Source organism: Emydura macquarii, unplaced genomic scaffold (genome assembly GCF_026122565.2).
Source record: "Emydura macquarii macquarii isolate MOO-44397 ecotype Brisbane River unplaced genomic scaffold, CSIRO-AGI_Emac_v2 contig_431, whole genome shotgun sequence".
Classification (NCBI taxonomy): Eukaryota; Metazoa; Chordata; order Testudines; family Chelidae; genus Emydura; species Emydura macquarii.
Genome location: NW_027130568.1, coordinates 12,309,927 through 12,331,463, shown reverse-complemented (window position 1 = coordinate 12,331,463; position 21,537 = coordinate 12,309,927).

Below are 21,537 nucleotides of genomic sequence, written 5' to 3'. Positions count from 1 at the left end.
TGACAAGCAATGGCTGTAGAACTTTCAGATGTGCAAGGCCACTCCTGGATCTGTGTGCAGAGCTCACCCCAGCTCTCCAGTGCAGGGACACCAAAAAGAGAGCTGCACTGACAGTGAAGAAGCGAGTGGCTACTGGACTGTGGAAACTTGCAACGCCTTATTGCTTCCCCTCAGTGGGAAATCATTTTGGAATTGGCAAATCCACTGCAAGAGCTGCAGTCATGCAAGTGTGCAGAGCCATTAATTGTCTCCTGCTATGCAGGACTGAGAGTCTTGGCAACATGCAGGACATACTCAATGGATTTGCAGCAATGGAGCTCTTGAAATGCAGTGGAGTGACAGCTGGTGCACACATCCTTTTTGGCACCTGACCACATTGACAAAGAGTACATCACCGGAAAGGGCTACTTTTCTAGGGTTATGCAAGCATTGATGGATCACAGGGGACGCTTCACAGACATCAGTGTGGGCTGGTGGGGTAAGGTACATGATGCTTGCATCTTAAGAACAAAGGACTGTTCAGAAGACCACAAGCAGGGCCTTTCTTTCCTGACCAGAGGATTACCATTGGTGATGTTGAAGTGCCATTCATGATCCTGGGGGAACCCAGCCTACCCTTAGCTCCCCCTCTGGTTAATGAAGCCATACACTGGCCCCCTCGACAGCACCAGGGAGAGATTCAACCACCAGCTCAGCTGGTTCAGAATGACAGCTGAATGTCTTTTGGGAGAGTGAAGGGGCGCTAGCGTTGTTTACTTGCATGACTGAATCTCAGTGAAAGAAATATCCCAATGTTTATAGCTGCCTGCTTTGTCCTGAATAATGTCTGTGAAGCAAAGGAGGAAAAGTTGCTGCTGGAGTGGAGGTTGGCGGTGGAGCAGCTGTCTGCTGAGGTAGAACTGCCACACAGGAGGTCTATTAAAAGGCCATAACATGGAGCTATGTGACTCAGGGAGGCTTTGAAAGAGCATATTAACAATGAGTCACAGGAATGCATTGTGATGTGCTGTGCTGTACGTGGCCCTGCTGTTTTGGGGCCTGTTAGAAATTATGTGGTATTTGGTGTACATGGATGAATATAATACTGTCAATGCACCTACTGATTTTGTTCCTGATCCTATGAGTTGTGTCACACTATGCAGTAACGAATAACTGGTTGCTTTCAGAACTGTTAGGCACTCTGTAGTATGTTGTGAACTAATAAAGATGAATTATCGTCCCACTAATAGAACTTTATTCTGTCACAAAATCAGTGAAAAGAAAAATCTATGCCATTTTAAAGCAAACACATTACAAACCTAATAATAAATTAATAGAACAGAACTTATGAAGGGGAAAGAACATTCATGTCCCATTTAGCTACACCTACACCAGCCATGGCTTCCACAGGGCAGCATATGAAGCTGTGGTTGTTTTTAATGTCCCCCAGCATGCATTGGTAGGGGTAGTGCAGTGGCCCCTGATGCTACATGGAATGTTGGGGGTAGGAGGGTGGAGGGAGCTGCTGCAGTGAAGTTCTTCATAGACTGCAGAAGGAGACGAACCCTGGATTGTTGAATCTGTAGGTCCACAAGCATCTGCAGCATGTATTTGCAGCCAGAGAAGCCCCTTTATGTCCTGGGGCATCTCCCTTTTCTTTTCCTGCTGGGATTCCTGGGCATTTCTCCTCTCTACTCTTTCCTTCTCCATGCTGTCTGCAGTGTTCACTCTCCAGATCCTCTGCTCACAGCCTGATGCAGCACTAGCTTGCAGGATCTTGTTAAACATGTCATCTCAAGTTCCACTGTCCTTTCCCCTCCTTATCTGGCTCAAGTGTTTTGCAGGAAATTCCTCGAGGCCACAATGGCAGCAGGTATAGATGAAATACACAGGGTATGTCTACACTGGATAAGGTAGCTTGATAGCATGAAAGGCAGCCTTGTCTAATGGACTAAGCGGAGGGCTCAGACCAGGGCCTCTTGCATTCCAATCCCAGCCCTGATACGGACTGCTTCTATGGCTTTAGAGAAGTCACTTAACATTTCTGCTTTAGTTTCCTGATCTGTGAGATCAAGATAATATTTATCTACTTCACCAAGGGATGACAAAATGGTGACCACAGTAATTGGGCCCTGACAGGACACTGAAAAATCCTCATTCTGTCCCACTGGATGACTACATTGTTGAAGAGAGGCCACTGTGGAAGGCTGGGATTAGTGACATCAGCAACTACAATCTGACAAAGTGGGTTTCTGCCCACGAAAGTTTATGCCCAAATAAATTTGTTAGTCTTTAAGGTGTCACAGAACTCTCATTGTTTTGCTGAAAACAGACAAAGATGGCTCCTCTACATAGTGATAGTTTCCTTGCTGCATACTGGGTGTGTGTTGTTATAGAATGGATATTTACAAGCAGAACGGGTACAACATATCCAGCAATAGTTTTGCCACAGCACCTCAGTCTTGATTACTAAGAATCACAGCTAGTCATGAGGGGAACAGTTCAGTCTTTAGGGACAGATCCTTGGGCTTGGCATCTCAAGCCACAGCAAGGAATACCTTTTCGTTACTACTGTCCCAGTCTGGATTTAGACTAACAACCAACTAGCAATAAAAGATTCCAGATTCCTTTCTGCTAAGCCACCTTGGCCTCCCATTCTTTCTTCTCTTAAAATTTGTATTTCCATTTTTACGCTTAAACCCCCTTTTATTTCTGTGCCACAATCTTTCCCAATTCTCTGTACCTTAAAATCTTTAAATCATGATTGGAGGATTTCACTAACTCAGCCAGAGGTTAGGGGTCTATTACAAGAGTGGATGGGTGAGGTTCTGTGGCCTGCGTTGTGCACGAGGTCAGGCTAGATGAGCATATTGGTCCCTTCTGACCTTAGAGTCTATGAGTCTAAAGCTGGGGACAAAATAAAATGCCTGGCCTGAGATCACATATGGACAAAGGGAGCACTTTCCCCCACCAAAGAAACCACCTTAAATTATTCAGAGTATCTCCCCTTCTCCTATTTCTCATTCTTTCAGTTTGTATAAACTGGTGTTAGATGCATTTGGCACTTACCACTAGCTCAAGAGACAACTGAAGTAGGGCAAATGGATAATTATTAATCAGAATAATGAGTGTGAACGGGGCAGCCTGTATTAAGACATTTCCAAATAATTCCCAAACTATTTGTCAATTCTTTAGTTGTAAATAAGATATTTAAACTGGAAAAGATTAATATAATCCTAAATACAAGTGAAACAGGATTGCTTTTTTCTTCTGACTAGAAAATAGGAATTGACCATAATGCCACAGAATGCATAAATACTTGCAGGGCAGAAAATATACAACAGGTGACTGATCAATGCGGGTTGCCCGCCTTCCTCCCCCTCTTATTCCCAGGCAGTACCCCATCCCGCTCCTCACCCTCTCCCCACACAATGATGCCGAGCATAGGGGCAGCACCAGCACTTGCCAGTCCAGCTCTGGGTAGGCCAGACTGCATGCCCTGTAACCAGTGCAGCTTGACGGAGGCTGCTAGCCATGGGTGCGGTACAGGTGAGGGAGAGCAGCAAAGTACTGCCTCCCAGAGGGGCCTGAAAAGCAGGCACCATTTATAGCACTGCAGCTAGGCTGGGCCCAGCTGCCAGGGCAGTTCTGACACTCCTACGGCTTAACTGTTCATTGTGGAAGCAGCCCTGGAATCAGCTCAGTAGGGAGGGGATCAGAAACTTTGATCCTTTCAATGAGCAGTGGGGGGAAGTCTGGGGAGAAAAATCCCCACATCAGTATGTGATCGGCTGTACTTAAGGGACAGAGCTGGTTTGCAAGGAACCTAACCAATCAGAGCTTTGGCACAAGCCACAGTGCGGAGAACATCTGCAGCACTGCTCCCTTCTTTGGTTGGTAGAACTCAAGCATAGCACTCAGCTGACACAGGCAGACATGGGCTCCAACTGCAAAATGCCAGGGGGATGGTGTTCACCATTTGTTATTGCACTGGGGTCTTGGTGTGGGTAGTTCACTTACCTGCCACGATGGATATCACGTGCTGCAGTGACAGTCATGGTAAATATAGACAAAACCGCTTCTAGCTGAGACAGTCTTAGGCCAGGTCTGCTCTACAGAGCTTCCAGCGGCACAGCTGTACCAATGCAGCTGTGTCATTGCTCATGTAGCCATTGTATTCCAACATCCTGTCTGCATAATAAAACCACCTCCGCAAGAGGCGGTAGCACAATCCACACCAGTGTTTAAATCAGCACAGGGTTATGTCACGCAGGGGGTGGCTAATTCACACCCCTGAGCGACATAAGTTATGCCAATTTAAGATGTAGCGTAGCCATCGCCTCAGTGGCTGCAGCAGTAATGTGTCTACAACAAACTGAAAAGTAAGCAGAGTGGGGGCGTCCTTAGTAAGCGCCTCACCACGTGTTGACAGACAACAGAGACCTAGGAGGGAACAGAAGGAGGGATGGCGAACTAAAGAATCTTATCTCTGTTCATCTGGCGGGTACGAGCCAAGAGTGGCAAAGCAGAACTCAAGTGAAAACGCCCAGGGGGGGACACACACGGTTAAAATGCAGTACACTAAAACCAAGCAGGCGGTGTGCTAAGCCTGGTGCCTGGAAAGCAGGAGGTTCGTTTCAGTAGCTTAGTTCTTCATAGTTATCCCGCTAGGTCAGAGAGAGCAGCATCAACCTAATGCCGCGGGCCCTAGCACCCGCCCCAGGAGCTCCCAGGACTACGGCGCTCTCCCACTATTATCCTCAGCGGGGTTTGGTCACAGACCGTTTAAACGCTGGTTTGGCTGCGCCCTACTCTGTCCCGGTCAAACTTTGCCCTGTGGCCAGGCCGCGGAAAGCCTCCTTTCAGCACAGCGCCTCATGCCCCGAGTTACTCCCTGGTTCGCACCCCCGCCAGCACTTACTGCAGCCCTGCCGGCGCCCGGCCCTGCGCCTCCACAGCCTGGTCCTCACCCAGTGCAGACGCGGCGCCAGCTCCATGGCGGCCCCCGGCGCGGGGCGCTCCCGGGGGGAGCCGCACCTGCTCCGCCACGGCCCCCGTCAATCCACGCGCAGCAGCAGCAGCAGCAGCAGCGCCCGTGACCCGCCCAGGGCGGCTGTGCCAGGCCGGGGGAGCCAGCTGCCAGCCCTGCCACGGTGCAGCTCGCGAGCCCCGGCTGGCAGCGCCCTGGGGGCCGCTCGGCCGCCGCGCGCTGCCCCATGTTTTATGCATGAAGGTGACTGATGGGCGCGTAATTTCATCCTGGGCGCGCGGCCGCGGGGGGAGGGGGGGAGCGCGCTCGCTCTCCCCTGGACCCAGCGCACCTCCCTGGACCGGGGCAGCGAACCTGGGGGGGGGTGACGCGTTGTCAGAGCCCGGGCGAGCCTAGAGCAGCCTCAACGCCCAGCCCCAGCGGCGCTGCACAGGGAGGGCCACCGACAGGGGCTGCTCTTTGCATGGACACGAGGGAAGCTTGACTGCCCCCCACCATTGAAATACACTACAGCAGCGCCGTAAACGCCCCCAGCCCCTTGCGCGCCTCACAGGGGCTGCTGCTGCTGCTGCTGCTCCTCACAAAAGCTGCAACCAATTCAGGACTCGCACCTGCTGCCAGCTCAGTGGCTCCTGCCTCCACTTGCAGCTGGACTGCAGTAGCACCCAAGGGCCCCAGGCGTGGATCAGAGGGGCACCACTAGAGCCAGTGCTTCATTTGTGCCAGGGCTGAGACCCAGCACCTCTAGGCTGTTCAGAGCCCAGGCACCTCTGAATTTCTTGCCATATCAGTTAGGAAAGTTTAAAAAAAAATAGCTTGAGCTCCCCCCACCCCCAACTCTTTCATTACAAAATTAAGCACTGGCTAGGGCTATGCTAACACAGAACCAGATGGGCCCTGCCCTGGAGAGTTTACAATCCAAGTACCTAACACTGTACCTAAAAACTGGGTCTCTCCCTGTATATTTTACCAGCATCAGGGCGTAGGCAAGTTGATGTATTGGGAGGCAGGGGCTAGAATTAAACAATAATAGCTGTTGAATATTGCTTTAATGAAAAGTTTTTGAACCAGGACTAAAATTGCCCTCCTTTAATAAAATGAGATAAATGAGTTCCTAACTCAATGGTTCCTTTATTAATACGATCCCTTAATTTTTAGGGGGGCATATCTCCCCAAAATCCCCAATTGTCTATGCCTATGGATATATTTACTGGGGTGGGGGGGTTGTTGTTACTGGCAAATATCCCTCTATAACACAAAAAAGCAGTTCACCAGACACACAGCATATTCCTTCATCAGCTGAGGGAGGGAGAGACTTTTTAAAAAAATGAATCAAGAATGAGTCTCCCTGCAAATGAATAAAGCAACTTACTCCCCAGGTGCATCAACTGTTGCACTATGTAATGTTCTGTTGCTTGAACATTTACAATTAGACAGAATTTTGAGCTGTGCAAAATGTTCCCAGTGAAACTCCAAACCATCTGACTCTTGCTTGGATTCAGGTTTCCTTACCAGCCTGAAACTCACACCAGGTTCAGCAAAAGGTCCATTGGTTAATTTTTATTTTCATGATGTAACTGGGTGAAATTTACGCTTTCACCATAAGACCAAGTGCTATGCAGCAGTGTTTACTGCATGTCATTTTCAGTCTAGGGATGGACCCAAGGATCTTGATTTCAAATGCTAGGAAGTTGAGTGGTGTTTGAATCTGGAATTTGAGTCCAGGTCCATTCTAGTTCATTCACACAAGAAAGTCAAGGCTAAACTCAGGGTGTAATCTCAAGTAGGCACAGCTCTACAACCAATTTTGCCAAGTCTCACTCATGTTAATGTACTCATTTGCATTTGGAAGTGCTCAGAAACTAAGGTGATGAGTGACATAAAATGACCCATACATAAAATACATATTTTTCTTGTGATGAAGGATTTTGTTATGAAACTTGAGAAATATAATCATAAGCATATTAAACCTTTTGAACTCCTGTTTAAATGATACTTGCAGCTTGAGGCAGCTCAGTGTAGACTTTCCACTGGAGCACATGTTGTATGGAAAAACCCTGTTCTCATAACATGGACTACTAAGTGACCTAGCAGGTCTTTTCTGTCTCTAACTTATGTAATTAGGACTTCTCACTCTTGTCTTCTTCTCTTTATCTTTTAAAATAGACTTTGAGGGTGAAATCTTGGCCCCATTGAAGTCAAAAGCAAAACTCCCATTGCCATAAGTGGGATCAGGCTTTCACTCTTAGCGCTCACTGTACAAGATGTTTGCATATGCAAAGTATATGGAGGAAAAATGTTTCTGACCCTTCACGGCAAGCAACATCTGTCCTCGCCTCATTCCTAGCTTTTAACCAGCTGAGACACCCATATAGTATAGCCTGGGGACAAAAAGGCCCTCACTGAGGGACAAAAGGCATGCTGGTTAAGGCAACTTTAACATTTTAATTAGAATTCTAGGTTGCTATTACCTCAGTTTCATGAACTACTCACCGTAGTAGTTCCGATTAACATAATTTACAATAATAAATGACAAATAACAATAGTCATGTGTGGGTTGGAGGTAAAACTAAATCTGAAATGAGAGATGTCAGCAGGTATGGTTTTCTTCTTTTGTATATTTTTATATATTCAAACCTAAATAGTGCCTTTAATATTTTTATTATAATCATAAGGAAAGGTGGTAATAAGAACCATAATACAGATCAATTATGTACTATTTTGGATTGTTTGTTCAAGGAAAATATCCTAAAAAGGCAAATACATTTTGCTTGTGCTGATGATAGATTATTTTCTCGCATATTTGCTGTTCCTCCTCCACTTTTTTTTTTTTAAACACAGAGCTTTATCAAACCCTGGAATAAGGCATTTTGAACATATATTTTTTTGCTTTAGGGTAGGCAGAAGAGATCAATTTGAGTGGTTTCAAATAATCATGGGTATTATTATTTATAACACGTAGCATTTTGATGGCTGATTTGCATTAAATCATCTGGAACCAAAGTGCAAAAATAAATTCAGAAAAGCTTAATTGTGTGACTTTTTTTCCCCTCCTTCCAACTCATTTTTCGGTAAATGAATGTGAAATGTCAGGATCAAAAGAAAGGGCAGCAGCATGAGCATCTCATTGCATTTTACTTTGAAATATTACTGTGGAGAAAGAGACCTTCAATTACACAGTAAAAATGGAAACTGCTGAGCCAAGTCACACCCAGTTGTGTTACTTTGAATCTCAAATCATCAAGGAAAACTTTGGATCATTAAAAAGTAAAGGCTGTCAAACCACAAAGTTTGCAGGATCAAACATAACACACACAAAAAATCTTCTTAACTGAAACTTTCAGCAGAATAAATAAAACAACAAATGAAATATCAAATGTCTCATATAAAATATATAAAAGAAAGAGTAAGAGGCTTAGCAATAACTTATACACTAACATTAAAAGCAATCAAGAGATTTCAATTTTCTGTGGGCACAGCAGTGTCCCAAGAAATCCACCTATTGTACAAGTAAAAGCTCCAAGTTGTCCGTGAGGAGCAGCAATAAGTTTATCCATTTCTCACATTTCCTGCACTCTGGCAAATCCATTCTTTTTTTGGTAGGTGTGTTTCTTTTTAGCTAGGAAGCAATACATTTCCTGTCTCTACCAATGATATACTCAGCCCTGAACATCCTTTGACTATTCAGTTTTCTAGTAAAATAATGAGGCATATCAATACTTTTTGCTGATCTATTCATATAGAATAAAAGACATACTCGCCTAAAGCAATGGTTAAAACTGAGGTCAGGCTCTGTGCAAAGCCTTCATTTCCCTCCTGACAAATTCCTAAAACACCCTGGATTGAATTTTCAAAAATAATGAGTGTCAGTCTATCTCTGCTCTCACAGAAGTCAATGGGAGTTTTGCCATTGACATCAGTAGGAATAGAATTAGGCCAATGGTGGAGTCTTTTTGAAAATCCCACACTCCAGGTTTTGCAGTTTCACTGTGCATTTCAGCAACATATCTAGTCAAACCTCAATTAACCCAAAATCTGATTATCCAAATTATCCAAGAGCAGCCTCTGATATTGGATGTTTCCAATTTTGAGTGCCCAACTTGCAACATCAAAGCCTGAGTTTCTAAGCTATTCAATTGAGCACCTCTTACTCCTGATGATTTCAACTAGATTTGTGAGTGCTCAGCACTTCTGATTGGCAGGCACAACATGTTTCAGTTTAAGCAAAAATCCAGTCCAAAAATCAGTGGACACTTAAAAAAAATTGGCCTAAAGTGTCTCTGATATGCATCTTTTACATTTAAAAATTCACTACTTAACCAAACCCTTGATAACCTAAATTAATTTAATGTCTCCCACTGCATTCAAATTACTGAGGTTTGACTGTAATATAATTCACAGAGGGCATCAAAAGGCATTCTTGTTCTTTAGGGAAGTATTACCCTGTCACAAAGTATGCTATTAAATGAGGTGTGTAAACTGAGACTACGTCTGAGAATGTTGGCAGAATTGTGTGTTCTTCCATACCACTAGTGGCATGATCCTCCTTCCATTGAAATTAATGGCAAAACTCCCATTGAAATCAATGGAAGTAAGATTGAGCCCCTTTTCTGGGGCACACAGAACTATGGGTGACCTTGTTACCTCTCAGCCTTAACAAAAAAGAGACTTGCTGGAGCCAAACTGGGTATCAGCTCTCTGTCAGCCCCTAGTCTTTAGCCACCCCAAACAAACTTCTCAGGACTCTGCCAGCCCTTACTTTGCTTTGTAGTTAACACTTGGTACACTCCAGTTCCTGAGTCCCCTGGAAAAACATTCCCCTGGAAAAATATTCCCATCCAGCCCCTGTCACTGGTAGGGTTGCCAACTCTCCAGGATTTTCATGGAGTTTCCAAGAATCAAAGATTAATCTTTAATTAAAGATTATGTCATATGATGAAACCTCCAGGAATACGTCCAACTATAACTGGTAACCCTAGTCATTGGACACTCATAGAAATTACAAGTTCGCTATCTCTGAAGAGTCAGTGTACACAACCGCTTGGTTGATTCAATAAAGAATTCACACTTTGCTTAATATTACAGCGCTGAGATTTACATATGATAAAACAAAGAGATGTTTATTAATAACAATAGAGTTTTAAGTGATACTGAGTAAGGATGGTAGAAGCAGAACTGGTTACAAGTAAAACAAAAGTATAACATGCTTCTAAGAAACTATACATAACTTCAGCAGGCTACACTCCTTTGTCTCAAACGTTTTCTCACCCGCAGAGTCTTTTTGCAGAGCTTGCTGATTTTTAGTCAAATTAGGATCCAGTTTTTTCAGGAATCACTCCCCTCCACCAAGAATGCACCTCAGTGAAATGAATAACAAACTGTCTTTTTACTTCACCCTATATCTCTCCAAAACTCATTATTTTGACCCCAAAGACAAGACAACTCCGTGTGGTCTTGGTCTCCCATGCTGATTTCACATCACCCCGTCAACCTGTTTTCCTGTTGACTTAATATGCAAATGGGGCTTCCTTTGTGTTGGTTCCACAATGCTTAATTTACATTAGAGACAGGGAGATAGCTATGTTCCCTCCTGTCTGGGAGCAAATCTGTGTCTCCCTTTGTTTGGTTACAGACTTTAAAGCATAATATCACCGACTATCCATAATTCCCTACATTAAGACATACATTTCACAAGGATATTAATCATCAGTGTGTTACCGCCTTTCATTCGCTACCTTACAAGACACTCTTTGTAGATAAATATTATTACAGCAATGTGTAAGATGTAATGAGTTTGTCAGGCCTGATAGGAGTCGCTGACACAGAGCAGTGAACCACCCAATCAGCCTCTGTGGCACAGTCCTTAAAAGGGACTTAGAGAATGTCCAAGGCATTGCCTAATTTCATCATTTTGTCCTGAAGTGCTTTTCTGATCCTGCATGCCAGAAAACGAACATCTTAATTCAGCAGGATACTTTCAGTTTGGCTGGGAGTGTCTGACCAAGCGACTGACCCTGTAAGTGATTTCTCAATGGATTTTTATCTTTCCTTCTGGCCTGGCCTGTGGGGACTCATTGGAAAACTATACTTTATCCCTCACAAGGATTTCCTGCATACTCTTAGTTCTTTCAGTAATCCTTTTCTGGATCCATCAGTGAAAGAATATGAGTTCAATCCTGGCTACAAAAAAATGATTCTCACAGCATGTTCAGCTTCTGACAGTAGTTTTCTTGTGCTACCCCTCCCCCTGCCCCCTTCTTATGGATCTGTGTTCCAAGTTTGTGTCCTGAGAGGTTGAGAAGTAATGTTGGTCCTCTCTCCTGGGCAGAATTCCTAGAATTTTCACATTATTTGTCCACATTTGATTTTCTACTTTGTTCCATGTTGCAGAAGTTCTTGTACAAAGATATTTTCCTGTAAGTAGTGAAGTCCATAATCTCACACTGAGCCCTCAGCTTCTGACATGACTACTGGCTTTTTCCCTAGCATACTTTTGTTAGAATCTGTTTGAATCTGTTTTATCAGCACTGTTGATTTGTCATGATACTTAAATAACCCACTTTCATAAAGTGTTTTGAGAGCCTCAGGCTGAAGGAGCTAGAGAAATTAAAATTATTTTTCAGGCTGGCAAACCACCTGTGAGCCTAATGTCAGAGCATTGTACTTTAACAGACGTGCCACAGGTCCATTTTCATTTGGCTGTTGGATTCAATCTTAGAATCAGGAGTTATAATAAAAATGCTAGAAAAATGCTGGTAAACTATAGTGATGCTATTGGATGTCATTATAATGGTATGAGCTGGGTGAAACCTTGTTGTGGGTTGAGTTAAAATCTTGTTCATACTGATGTGAGAAGGCACCCATCACTTAAGACAAGTTGTAAGAAACATGTAAGAGGGCACACCTAAAACAAGGTCTACAGAGTCAAAACCTGGGAGAGACTGAGATAGACAGACTGAAGGAACTACTGGAAGCTCAGGGTTTGATCCTGGACATGGGGAGAGGTTTTGGGCTAGGGGTGCAGACTGCAAAGAATATTCTTGGCACTGTGAGCAAAATAAACTGTTTCTTGCTTTGGATTCCTTCTGCATTCAGAGATACAGGATTTTGTACATCCTTTCTATATAAACAAAGCTGCATAAAAGAAATATACCCAACTGTCACCAACTGCTACCCACAACTGGAACATTCCCTGGGCCCCAAACTTTGACTAGCCACTTGGGTTAAAAAAGGGCAACAATAATATACAATGTACTGTCTGTATGAGTGATGTGTGGGTCAGAAACGTCAGTGAGCCTTTCCATTTATCCAACAACTCATCGTGTCGAAATGACAATAATCCACTGGGGGCAGTTACATCATTAAATAGCGGAGTTCATAAATAGTGTACAGAAAAATCCATAAAGATAAAAAACTGCATATCGTTTCTGTATATTCATGATGTGCTGTTCTTATGCCATCTACTGACCAACTACTTTATTTATTTTGTTATTATTATTATTATTGAATTGTTCTGGTTTATTTTTAAATGTTAACTTTTTTTATTTCATGTTTTCAGAATGAAATAATCACTAGTGTAGGAAAAGGGCATAATTCCATCTTGATTTTCTGGTGATAACTTCTTGAGCTTGAATAGCCAAATTCTGTACTGTACAGACAAGACTGAATACCTTTCTGGAAGATATGCTTTTATCAAACACAAAATATTGGACTCAATACAGGGTTAGCTGGATGAAATTCTATGGTCTGTATTATACAGGAGGTCAGACTAGATGATCTAATGGTCCTTTGTGGCCTTAAAATCTATGAATTCCCACTGAAGTCGATGGGATTGTACAGCTGTTAATTCAGGCTAAATTCTGACCTAAATTATTTGTTGTCTTTTGGTATGTCCTCTGCCCCCTCCCCCCAACTGGCTCTGGTGACCCTCAGTTTCCCTAAAAGAGAGAGATTATGGGATAGCAGGAGGATGAGGAAAGAGAAGGAAGGAAGGAAGAATCCCATGCACAGCTATAGACTGGGGACCGACGAGCTGGGCAGCAGCTCTGCAGAAAAGGACCTGGGGGTAACAGTGGATAAAAAGCTGGATATGAGTCAGCAGTGTGCCCTGGTTGTCAAGAAGGCTAATGGCATATTGGGCTGCATTAGGAGGGGCATTGCCAGCAAGTCACGGGAAGTGATTATTCCCCTCTATTCGGCATTGGTGAGGCCGCATTTAGAATATTGTGTCCAGTTTTGGGCCCCCCACTACAAAAAGGATGTGGACAAGTTGGAGAGAGTGCAGCGGAGGGCAACCAAAATGATTAGGGGGCTGGAGCACAGGACTTATGAGGAGAGGCTGAGGGAACTGGGCTTGTTTAGTCTGCAAAAGAGAAGAGTGAGGAGGGATTTGATAGTGGCCTTTAACTACCTGAAAGGGGGTTCCAGGGAGGATGGGGCTAGGCTGTTCTCGGTGGTGGCAGATGACAGAACAAGGAGCAACGGTCTCAAGTTGCAGGGCGGGAGGTCTAGGTTGGACATTAGGAAAAAGTTTTTTACTAGGAGGGTGGTGAAGCACTGGAATGGGTTACCTAGGGAGGTAGTGGAATCTCCATCCTTAGAGGTTTTTAAGCTGAGGCTTGACAAAGTCCTGATTGGGATGATATAGTTGAGGTTAGTCCTGCTTTGAGCAGGGGGTTGGACTAGATGACCTCCTGAGGTCCCTTCCAACTCTAATATTCTATGATTCTATGATTCTATGAGAATCCTAAGTAACCCGAAAGGGGAGGTTGAGATGTGAGCAGGCTTAACCTGGCTATCTATGTCTTTCTGATGATTGTCCAAGTAGAACGTAAAAGCTTTTCAAAAGGCTTGCATTACTTCTTTTTAAAAATAGATTCTAATAGCTATGTGAGCTATTATTAAACTGATATCTGCTGTGCTTGCTTACACAGTCATTATACTACTTCTATAAAACACCTAGAGAGCCCTTCAGTGTGTAAGTATCTGTACAAACAATTAATTCTACTATAAATTCTAGACTAGATTTATTTGCTCTGCTGATCACTTTTCCTTTGTAATATACTGACTGGATTTTATAAGTCCTGTACGTTAACACTTATGTTGAATGAACCATTCAAATGATAACAAGTGCACAAGTTCTGGAAAATAATGAGTACAGTCAGAAAGGACTTAGTAATTGCTGTATTCAAGACGTAATACTATCTGTATTGATAGAAGGGAGATTAACCTATGTTAATGGATCTATCCCACTGAGAACAATGGATGTGATTCTGGGGGAGAAATAGATGTGAATCTACAGGCAGAGTCCAGCAAGCCAGTCAGGCGTCTCAGTACCTGAAAAATATACCGTAGATGTCCCATGATGGAAAGTCACTGAGAATGAGATAGAAACCTCATGTATTAAGGCACTCCTTAGTTTTGTCTCTTAATGTAAACATGGGATACTCAAATAAATCATTTGCCAGATAAACTAGGACCAAAAGGACACAACCTTAGAGAAGAGGTGATCCTACCTGTTATGTAGCCTATACTTCTTACTCCAAAATAAAATACTGGTGCTTAGTTGTTTAGCATGGATTCTGCTGAGTTTGAAACCAAGCAAGGCAAATAATGTAGACACAGGAAATAAAGTTCATGTATGCTGTATCTCAGAGTTGTGGAATGCCAAGGTTGGAGGATTAATGAGTGCTTCTAAACCATGTGGGAGCTTGTGTCATTGTTGCATTTGGGAGAATAAGGGAGACAATTGTCCCTGACTCACATATATATTTTAAGGTCAAAGAGGACAAATACTGGTTATTCTTTGCTTGATTTCAAAAGGGATGAAATAGATGAATAAGGACAAATAGTAAATTAACTCAAAGAATTGCACTATGCACCTTTGGCTGGGATCCATTCATTTGCCATGACAAAGACTGTGAGACATATTAATCTAGTGCTAGTTGAATTTTTTTCATTGAAGAAGTTTTATCATAGAAAAATGAGATTTTGTCAAAAGTGAATTATTTTATGAAAAAATTATTTCACAAAAAAAATCTCAAAATGAAAAATTTGGGAAGAAATCAATTTTTAAACAAAAAGTTTTGAAGTAGTGGGGAAATTCCTACTTTATATCAGTTTGTAACTTTTTTCTCCTTTTCTGCACTGGAAAAAAAGGGGAAATTAAAAAATAAAAGACAAAGTAAAGGAGGGGGCAACCCTTCTTTTCTCTCACTTTTTCCATATTTGAAAAATTTGGAAAAAAGTAAAACACATTTTTAAAAAGTGAATGAAAATGCACGGAGGGGAGAGTCAATACTTTCAAATGGTCCCTCTTTTTCCCTCCCCAGGAAAAGTAAAAAGTAATTAAAAAAAAAAGTGTCTGAAAGTGTTGATTATATAACGTGCTGTTAATAGTTTTATAATAATTAATATATATTATTTCTACAGTGCAATAGAGCATGGCACTTTGCAAACAGATTTTTTTAAAAGAGAGGTCCCTGGCCCAAAGATTGTATTCCAAAGACCATGAACTGGTAACTTTTACTCATGAAAATGCTCTTTATGCAGACAAAGAGCTGCAAAGAAATCAACAGAATGACTTACATGACTATAGATTACTCACATGAGGCTTTACAGGATTAGATGCTACAGTAATGTCATGCTAAAGAAGCATGAATGGAGAGTCATGTGGACAAACATAGTATGTACCTTATGTGGACCCTTGATTGATCTTTGACCTCGGAGCTGAACTTGAAATCTGAAATCCAAAGCAAACTAGCCCTTTATCTATTGTACAATTCTGGGCCTCTTATGGGATGCAGATTTTCAATGTACACCTGCTGAGTCTCAATTATTTTGCAAGAGAGTCACTCATTTGTATTTATTTTAGGGCAATTTTAAAGTCTCAGTTTTATGATGAAAGATTATGCAATAAATTCTAATGAATTTTAAAGCACAGATGTTTGAGTCTTGGCTTTTTCTTTTTTGATTATCAGATTGTGTGAATAAACAGTTTTGGAACAAAATCCTCCTCTGTGGTGTATCAGGCCAATAGTAGTGAAGAGAACACCAGGAGCCTCTTTGTTCCTCTCCCAAACAGATTTGCACAGCAACAGGACTGTATTGAGGAAGAGAGCCAATACTGACATTGACATGATGCTTCAATAATCCTTTATGTTGCAAATAGCAGCTATAAAGCAAATGTGTATCACTGAGTAAAATATACAACAGTACCTGTCTGATGGATTGGCTTCAATGAACTATCCAGCAGAAATGGAGAGTAGAATTTTGGATTCCGGTCTTTCATCTGGTAATTCATTAGGTTCTTTCTTTCATTTTTAATTAACTGAAGTTTACAAGCCTCTGAAATCACAAAGCTGTTATCAGGCTCTACACTATACAATCAAGAAAATGGGTTTGATTTTGTTGTAAAAACATCAGGGCAATTGCTAAAAGAATGCCTGTGTCAGGCAGGTCTGCTGCACTTGTGATGTGAATTAAAAAAAATGAAAAACATATATGTAGATATCAGGGTTGGTTCCAAGCCATACATTTCAGATCTAGATCTGAATTATCCTGTGCAAGCCTAACCTTGATAGATACAATACAGTAGAGCATTGATTAGTAGACTAGCCTTATTGTGTGAATTGTCTGTTGTTCCTTTGGAAAGGGTGGTCCTAGCAATGATTCTGTGCAACATAGATGACATGAAGGAAAGTTTCTGACAGTCATATCTCCATAACTATGACTCTTCATGTACACACTTTAGAGAGAATAAAAGAACCAGTCAAGACACAAGAACAGAATTGATAGAAGATGGGGGAAAGAATTGCATTGTAATAGAGCTAGCTTGTGCATTTTGATTTCAAATTACTGTAGCGTTAATATAGAACCCTTCTGGAGTTGTTATAATGGAATCATGCTACTGCTGTTTCTAGTATGCACTGACAATAGGTAGTTACTGATGTTAGTGGCAAACAAAAGGATAGTAAGGATAGATGCTTCTTGTTTGAGTGATCTTGAATGATCAATTAGTAAATTATCAATTAGTAAGTCAGCATTTGAAAGAATGGGGCATGACATCCCAGCTACTCATAGATTGAAGAAGTTGCTTCTAGTAGTTGTTGCTATTTTGGGAACTGAGAGTCCAAAAGAAGAACCCTGATACTGTGAAGTGTCTTGACAAATGATTGTCAACTGCACAGCAGGGTGATGTTGTTTTGGTTAAATTTTCCTAGTGTTTCCCTCATCCCACTAACAGCATGTCTTTCTTGTTTGGTCTGACTTCACCTAGTTGTATTTGATCCAGGCACATGCTTATTCAAGTACTGGGACTGCATTTGAAGTGACGAATAGGTAGAGTTGAGTGTTGTCCACACACTGTTAACATTTGATCCATGCCAAAGTGTATGTTGAATAAGACAGGAGAAAGAATTTTTTGTGGTCTTCTATAAGCGAGGGCTGTGGAGGAGGAGACAAAAACGAGAAACAGGGCAGTAAATTTGGTGATGACAATTACACTGAGCAACAACTTCTGGGCACAGCTCTAGATTATTGCAATCTTTAGAGTGGGTGAAAGTTTGCCATTCTTAACAGGAGTGTTGACTGTTTTTGTTAGCACAGGGTTAGCACATGAAGAAGCTCATAACGTCTATATCTGTGCAGCCATGGTTGGCATGGATGTGAGTCATATGGATGTTTCACTATCATTTAGTGTTTCCTATAGTGTTAAAAGATTGATATCTGAGAAGGAGGCAATCAGTAGGTATCCCAAGTGACAATCCTGAGTTTGGGAGATATTGTCTGTGAGGGAGGCTAACAATTCCTCCCAGGGAATAGTGCTGGGGGAGCAGTGCTGGGATCTGAGTTGAGGCATTCTGGTTTACAAACCAGTTCACAGTCTGGAAATGCATTAGGGAGCATGACTTCATAGCCACTGAGACAGAGGAGAAAGATACCATGGTCCCCTTAGTGGCTGTGGTATAGGCTTGTAGGATTCCTTGTACTATAGCCTGTCTGAGTCTGCTTGCATTTTTCCCCAGTGATGCTTCAGCCTCCTTCCTTTATTATTCTTCTGTCATAGATTATCTGAGAACCATGTGATATAAAGGGGCAATGTTGAAGAGGAGGCACGTTGGCATCAGGGTTGATAGATACCATAGGCTTTCCATTAGCATGCATTGGACTACTCTCTGTGTAGGTGGTCTCTGACTTCAGTTTGCAGAAAATAATGGTCTGACCAACATGGGGATGGTTCATGTGCCTTCTGTAATTGAAGATCAAGGCTAGAGTGTGCTTTACTGTGTTGTGTTATGGAGCAGCGTGAGGGGTGCAAGCAAAGCTCGCTCAGGGCCTGCGGTGTCTCCAGGATATGGTAATGCAGGTCAGATCAGGGGTCTCATCAGAGATCAGGTCATGGATAACGAAGGGATTATTGACAATGACCTATAAGGAGATAGGGTTGTGGATGGTGAGTCCATGTTATGGGAACTTTTGGTTGTCCTCCAGAAGCCTGGGAGGTAGCAAAGCTGATGTAGCTGTGGTGCTGAGCAGTAGGTGTCACACTGTCTGAAATGGGGCACAGCTGAGTGAGCCAGTCTCAGGTCAGACTGCCAAAACTGGGTAGACACTCCCAAACAAAAATCACCACACGTTAGGTTCTTCCAATCCCAAAGGATCCATCACTCATCCCAGGTCATCAGATGCTCAGGATCTCATCAAAGACAATGCTGCCAACCAATTACTTTAGTAAACTAACTAAAGTTTATTAGCTCAGAAATAAGATGAGAGTTATTTCAGAGGTTAAAGCTGGTAAAGTACATTACAGAATTAAAATCCAAGGGATGTTATATCTGCTAGTTTCTATAAGTCTCTCTGGTTTCTCAGAATAGTTCTGAGGACCTCAGTCCTTTGTTCAAAATTTCCTTTATCAAAATCCAGAGATGTGGAAGGAAGGAGGTAGTCAGGCGCCTTTGTTCTTGCCTTTTATATCTTGACAACTTTTCTGGAAAAATCATGGCTGTGTTATGGAGTTAGGGAGTCCATCGCTAACATGCTAGGTTAGACAGCTTCAATGTCTATGTGCTCAGCCGCCAGACCTTCATTTGAATTGCAATTTTTTTGCAACTTTTGTGTGTATTGCTTAGAATGTCTCCAGAAATGACATGCAGAGGCTCACATTCACAGCTCCTTTTGTTATTCCTGAAGAGCTAACCTATGGGTGTTTCCCAGACTCGGCAACAGGTTTGAGTTACAACCACATAGCAAAATTTCATAATACCATAAACAACATTGATACACACATTATAACAAGATAATAATACACAGCAGATTATAACTTATCCAATTATACTTTCAAGGCATACTTTGTACAAGATTTATCACAATTTTGTATAAGTGATGACCCTATTAGTGTAGATGGTACCTATATAGCATCACAGTAGGGTTGTAGGTGGATGGTGTTTTTTGTTTTGTTTTGGAGATGAAAAAGTGTGGGAGGGAAGAGAATGGAGCAGATGCTTTCCTTTAAGTGCCTATGATGGAGTGTATCTCTACACAGGCCCTGAATGGGTTATTAATGTGGGCCTGAGAGACCAGTTCTGTTATCTGGCTGCACGTGTAGGGAGAGCCAGGCTTAACCGAACATGAGCAGTCTGGTTAATATAGAGAAAGGAAGTCATGGCTAGGCCTGAAGGTCTGGTGAGGGGCTGCTAGGCTGAGATGGAAGGTTTTCTCACCCCGAAAGAAGTCACTCTGGAAAATGAAGAAGAGCTTAGCAGAGAGGGAGAATCAGTATACAGTAGTTTAAAAAAAAAAAAAAAAGAGTAGAAGCAGACGACTCAGATGATGATGATGGCATAGGCAAAAAAGCAAACATGAGAAAAGAAATAAACCAAAATGTTATAATTGTAAGATCACTAGCCAAGGAAATAAGAAAAGCTGATGTTAACCCTGTGAAAGTAGCTGACTGGATTAAAAAAAGCATAGGGGATATAGTAAGAATCAGAAGGTTGTAAAATGGGGATCTTTTAGTTGAATGTAAAAACAAAGAGCAGGCTGATAAACTACTAAAAACTAAAACTTTAGAGAAAGTTAGAATAAATTGCCAACTACCAAAGTATTTGACCAAAATGAAGGGGGACTATATGGGGTACAACTGGAATTGACCCATGATGAGATAACAAAAAGCATAGGGGAAGACAGTGTTGGTAAGTGAGGGACTAATTAGTTTTAAAAAATAGAGGTGAAAACAAGCCATCAACAGCTGTACTGATTACATTTAAGGGAGGGCCTCTACCTGACAGAGTAATATTAGGGTATCATATATTTAGAACCAAGCCATACATCCTTGTTCCCCTAAGGTGTTGTAAGTGCCAATAGAATGGGCATGTAACAAATATTTGTAAAGGGAAAATGAGATGCGGTAAATGTGGGAGTGAATATTCCTATGATAATGGTATAGACTGGGCAGAGGTCGAGTGTAGTTACTGTGGTGGAATTCACTGTCTGACTTATAGAATAGAGGATGTATTGCAGCAAGACAAGGAACAGGTGAAAACAGGGAAAAAAAGGTTTATTGCATTTATGATAGAAGTGATAAACTGCACATTGTAAATAGGAAAAAATCAGAAAAAAATAACTACAGCAAGGGCAGTGGAAAAATACTTGTATGTTAGCAATCTGTCAATGGACTATTCATGAAATATTGAATGAGAGTAATAGTGAAATATAACTATTACGGAAATCACAGTCTTTTGTTGGAATGTGCACAGTTGATAGCACATGCCAAGAACTAAAAGAAAATATACTGGAAATGAGAACTAAACCAGATATTATATGTATTTAGGAAGCGTGGTTGGTTGAAAAGCTTGTCCTTAAAATTTCAAGGTGTGTTGCATTTAGGCAAAACTAAAAACTAGGTAGAAGAGGAAGTGTTTGTACTTTCATAAAGGAAAGATTAAACTACATAGAAATACAGAATGAAAAAGTAAGTAAGTCTCAGACATAAAACTGTTGAGATCCCAATGCAGAAGAGAAATATTTCTTTAGGATTTATAATATCTATAACCCATGTGGGAAATTACAAATCTTGGAATTACAAGAAATAGTGAAGAACACTAACAGTCTATATATTATATGTGGTGACCTAAATAGTCATAAATTGTGGGGAAGTAGGACAACTGATAGTAATAGCACATGCCTATAAAGATTCCTAGATGAGAACAATCTAGTGGTTTTAAATGATGGGACCCCATCTAGATTTATTACAGCAGCTGGTAGGATTTTCTTGCTTAGATTGGTAATTATAACAGTAGATACTGCAAACAAAGTTGGGAAATATATAAGGTAGAAGGAATGGGGAGTGTGTGATGGGGTGTGCTCCCCACACTGACCTGCAAGAGCTGAATTAGGCCAGGTGGGCCTAATCAGCTAATTAGGATGCAACTGGTGGAGCTTTAAGATGGAGGCAGCTAATTAGAAACAAGCTCACCTGTGAGGGACAGGTGGGGCTCCTACAAAAGACAGGAAATTGGAAGCAAGAGTGGGGCTTAAGGAAGGTAGGTTGTAGTCATGCCTTGAGAGGA